Below are 5791 nucleotides of genomic sequence, written 5' to 3'. Positions count from 1 at the left end.
GACCAAAGAATTGACGCCTTTAAATTGTGCTGTTGTGAAGAATATTGAACATAAAGGAAGAAACAAATCTGTCTTGGAAGAAATACAACCAGAATGCTTCTTAGAAGCAAGGATGGCGAGACTGCATCTTAAATACTTTGGACATGTTGTCAGGAGAGATCAGTCCCTGGAGAAGGACATCATGCTTGGCAAAGTACAGGGTCAGCAGGAAAGAGGAAGACCCTCAACGAGGTGGATGAACACAGTGGCTGCAATAATAAGCTCAAGCATAACAACGATTGTAAGGATGGCATAGTACCGGGCAGTGTTTCTTTCGGTTTTGCACAGGGTCGCTATGAGTCGGAAATGACTCGACAGCACCTAACAACAACAGGCTCACCACCCTTGCTTCCAAGGAGCAATCTGGCTGGATTTCTTTCAAGACAAACTTGTTCACCCTTCTGGTATTCCATGGTATATTCAATATTCTTTGTCAACACTACAATTCAAAGGCATCAATTCTTCTTCAATCTTCATTATTCATTGTCCAGCTTTCACGTGCATATGAGGCAATCAAAAATACTATGGCTTGGGTCAGGTGCACCTTAGTCCTCAGAGTGACAGCTTTGCTTTTCAACACTTGACAGAGGTCTTTTGTGGCAGATCTGCCCAATGCAATGCGTCATTTTATTTCTTGACTGCTGCTTCCATGGGTGTTGATTGTGGATCCAAGTAAAAGGAAATGCTTGATAATTTCAATCTTTTTTCCATTTATCATATGTTGCTTTTTGGTCGAGTTGTGAGGATTTTTATTTTCTTTATGCTGAGACCTAATCCATGCCAAAGGCTGTAGGCTTTGATCTTCAACAGTAAAAGCTTCAAGTCTTCTTCCTTTCAGCAAATGAGGTTGTGTCATCTGCATATCTCAGGTTATTAATTAGTCTTCCACCAATCCTGATGCCACATTCTTCTTCATGTAATCCATGTTCTTGGATTATTTGCTCAGCATTCAGATTGAATAAGTGTGGTGAAATGATAAAACCCTGACACACACCTTTCCTGATTTTAAATCATGATTCATATATAGTTTATCTTAATAAAATATTTCCCATAACTCCTTTGCTTCCATTATGCCATTGCTATTATTCATATCATTTATCTATATATTATAATCTCCCAGTATATTGTTATTATTATTCTTTTAAACAGTTAATTTAGGTCAATTAGGAATTAGAAAAATAATTAGAAAAAAATAATTTTTATTTAACCCTCATTTATTCCTTCACTGACACTCTTCCTTTATGTAAATCTGAGTTTCTGACATTTCAGTTTTCTTATGCCTGAAGAACTTCTTTCATAATTTCTTGCAAGAAAGATCCAGTGGTGATAAATTTCCCCACTTTTGGATTGCCAGAGAATGTGTTTATTTCTCCTTTACTTTAAATGATAATTTTGCTGGGCAGAATTCTAGGTTGGTGAACTTTGTTTTTTATCTTTCCACACTTTAAATATTTCACTCCATTCTCTTCTTGCTTATATAGTTTCTGCTGAGAAGTTCAGTGTAGTTCTTATTGTTGTCCTTCAATCAGTAAAATAAGTGTTTTCCAACGGCTCCATTCAAATTTTTTGTTTTTCTCAAAAATCATAATTAAACGTGATATATGTAAGAGTTGTTGTTGTTAGGTGCTGTCAGGTCAGTTACAACTCATAGCAACCCTGTGTATGACAGAACAAAGCACTACCTGATCCTGCACCATCCTCAAAATTTTTGCTAAGTTTGAGCTCGTCATTGCAGTCACCGTATCAACACATCTTATTGAGGATCTTTTTCTTTTTTGCTGACCTTCTACTTTACGAAGCATCATGTCCTCCTCTGGGGACTGGTCCCCTCGATAACGTGTCCAAAGTACGTAAGATGAAGCTTACCAACCTCCCTTCTAAGGAGCATTTTGGCTGTTCTCCTAAGACAGATTCATTTGTTTTTCTGTAAATCCAAAGTATATTTAATATTCTGCACCAGCACCATATTTAAAAGGAATCAATCTTTCTTCAGTGCTCCTTATTAATTATCTAGCTTTAGCATACACATGAGGCAACTGTAAACATTGTGCCTTGGGTCAGGTGTACCTTAGTCCTCCAGGTGACATCTTTGCTTTTTAACACTTTAAATAGGTCTCTTGAAGCTGATTTACCCAATGCAATATGTGTAAGAGTGAAAGAGTGTACGTGTATACATATATAAAAAAAAAAAATTTCTGGTATTTCAATTATGCATATGTTACAACTTTTGATGGTCCCTCAATTCTTAGGTTTTTTTTTTTTCATTTTTTGGAGGAGGCTCTATTAATGTATTTCCAAGCTCCCTAATCCTGTATTCACCATGTACAGTTTATTGATAGGAGAGCCCATTAAAGTATTTCCTCATTTCTGTTAAATCTTTTTGATTTTTAGCATTCCTTTTTCTTCTGAGAATTCCTGTGTCTTTGATTACAGCAGCCATCTGTTCCTGCATGTTGTCAACTGTTTCCATTGCTATTGTTGTTTGCCATTGAGTTGATTCTGCCTCACAGCAATCCTACAGGACAGAGAAGAAAGACCCTATAGTGTTTCCAAGGAGCAGCTGGTGGATTCAAACTGCCAACCTTTTGGTTAGCAGCCTGAGCTCTTAACCACTTAACTTCTAGATCTCCACTGGTGCTTCCATTAGATTCCTTAATGTATATGTATATCATAGTTATTTTTAAAATCCTACCTAATAATTCCAAATTCTGTGTAATATCTGAGTCTGATAGTATCACTCTGAGAGTTAGCATAATCTCCATTATCTCACACATTTTACTGAAATCTGCTAATTTTAGTTTTAAGGCACTGTGGTTTCACCATTTTTTGACATAGCATAGTGCTTTAAAGCTGAAATTAGCAGATTTAAGAAAAATGTGTGAAATACTATCTCAATTTTAACAATTATAATAACCTGCTCTGTAAAATGAGTTTATATATGTATCATATTTATCAAATGTATGGCTCAAATGAGATAAAGTTAAATAAGGGAACAGATAAGGGCGATGGTTGAACTATGTGATGAACATAATTTAATGCCACTGAACTGTACATGTAAGAATGTTGAGATGGTAAATGTTTTGTTACATATATACTTACCACAACAAAAAGAAGCAGATTATGAAATGGTCTCTTCCTTGCAACTTTAAAAAGGTGTTAAATGTATCTCAACCTCAGAGGTTTAAATGGAAAAATAAAATATGTGTCTTAGAGTCAATGAACAATGGTAATGCTGAGAGAAGCAAATCCCCTTCCATCTGTAGTGTTTTGGCCTCTAATAATATCTTCCAAGGAAAGCTGTAAGTAAGACATTTATAGAAATTAATCAAAATGGTGAAATAAAAGATGTAGGTCTTTCTGTTCTTTATTCTCCCTTCTGTGCCTCATTTCCTGGCAACAAATTTTTTAAGCACCTTTCTGCTTTGTCCTAAATTCTTTGCCTATCAGAATTTTAGTGAATTTCCATTACTATGATACGTCTACTCTGTAGATTCCGTGATGCTCTTCCATATTCTAAGCTTTGAAACTAATCTTAAATCAAAGACTATGTCTCTATGGAGAAGAAATTTCCAGCAATAGGAATATGTGTAAATAGCTGACTAGGGAATGAAGGGGCCTGGTGAAAAAAGGCCACCCTCATAAAGGACATATCTTCACTATTGTTTCGTAGGGGGTCAGTCTACTCCACTAGAGACAACTATTATTGCTTTATAAGTATTATTATTGGAAATAATATTTGACTTATTTAAGAGTAAGTGAAACATTTATTTACCTTTTCATATACACAGATTGTATTTGGTGAAACACACAGATACACAGGTTAATATACAGACTGACTGCTCAAAATACTTTTCCAATATTTATTTTCCCCCAATATTCTACTGTACTATACAAGAAAACAAAACATCACTACCTAAAATTTTGGGAAAACTATTTCATAATACAACAAAAATAAATTGCTTGCGTATTATTGAATATGTATAATAATTTATAAAGTAAAATTACAAATTTAAAGAGCTTTCCTATCAGCAATAGGGCACCATTACAATAAGAAAGTCCTTAATTATGTTATAAAGGTCTGGTATTCCAGGAAAAGGTCACTTCAAAATAAACTCCTAACAGTTAATTATCAGTGACATTTAACTTGAACAAAAATTAAATACCACCATATAACCCTGTGATCATTTTATTGCTTTTGTAGACATTTCAATATTTTAAGGATTTTCAAGCAACAAAGAAAAAGCTTGCCACTGAACCCAGCTCTGAGTTTTATGGGAAAAACCATATAACCTTCCTTTGGTTTTATTTTACAAATAGGCCTTTAAAAAAACTTGGCAAAATAGTGCAATATCACCGAGAAATAAATATAAGATGATATAGTTGTACCTTAAGTTGAAAATTCCCAATAATGTGTTTTATTAAATATGAAATACAATATCAAGAGAAAAACAATAAAATTTTCCAGTCCCAGCCAAGACCATGAATGACTGCGAGAACTAATAACTATCCTAGAAGTAAAATTCAGTGAATAACTAAAATTTATTTAGCAAGTACACATTTTTCAGTTGAAGCAATAAATGATTTGCATTTTGTTATCTCTTAACATATCACAGATTAATAGATACCGTGTATATTAAATATTATATAAACAAGCCAGAAATCATTTATTGAGAAAGAAAGTCAAAAAGTTCTAATTTGATTGCACAAGTAGTAGCAATTTGATTACCTGAGTAGGCCAAACTGAAATAATGCGGCAAAGTCATTTTATCATTGAACTCCCCCTGGTAAAGTAGTGTCACCGGAATTTACATTTCTCACATCTCACCCTTGTTTTACAGATCTGAACACCAATAGTGCAGTCAAAAATGGAGAAGTATAAGTTATGTACGTATATCAAGTTGAATTGTTATTATTTAAACCTGTAGTGCTGCCCTGCGGTTCCTATAGCGACCATTAATTTTTTCAGCCTCTAGGGCTTATTGGGAAGCTAGTGCAGCACTGATAGTGCATGTTGCCTTAACACAGGGGCATTTATGACTTTTTGAAACTGAAGAAACAGGTGTGTGTCACAAATTACTGTTTTTACAGGGTATTGTATGAGGTATCTGAATTTCTGGTAGGAAACATAGAAATTTTGAAAATTTTTATTTGTTACATATATTTACCAATAGCCCACAGTGGGGACTCTGGGTTATAATTAGTGGTACTTTCCATGTACCACTAAACGCTTAGGGTAGGCTTGTGGAAGGGAGCAAGGAAAAAAAAATTGTACTACCCACCAAAAATTCAGATATACTTAATGATTCAGCATGCTTCCATTAAAGAAAACACAAGGTACCAACAAAAAATTCAAAGCAGAAAATAATTGGGTCACCAAAGAGTTAAAAAGGATATTCTGTAACATGTAAAATGAGTAAACCTGTGTATTTTTACTCATAAATTTCAGTTTAATTTTAATGATATCAGTGTGTGTTCAGTGATATTCTATATAGTAAAAAAAAAAAATTTTTTTTCACAGCATGGGATAAAAATCCTCACATTCCAATCCCACCCATTAATCACACATGCCAGTTTGTAGGTAGTCAATATTTTGGTTCAGTAGTATTGAGAACCCCCACACATCTGTCAGCTTGTCCTACTATGCAGGCTTGTGTGTTGCTGGAGTGCTGGAAGCTATGCCACTGGTATTCAAATATCAGCAGGGTCATCCATGGCAGATAGGTTTCAGCTGAGCATCCAGACTAAGACAGAC

The sequence above is a fragment of the Loxodonta africana genome, chromosome 4 (assembly GCF_030014295.1).
Source record: "Loxodonta africana isolate mLoxAfr1 chromosome 4, mLoxAfr1.hap2, whole genome shotgun sequence".
NCBI lineage: Eukaryota > Metazoa > Chordata > Mammalia > Proboscidea > Elephantidae > Loxodonta > Loxodonta africana.
The sequence above is the reverse complement of the archived record's forward strand: the minus strand, read 5'-3'. Positions refer to the sequence as shown.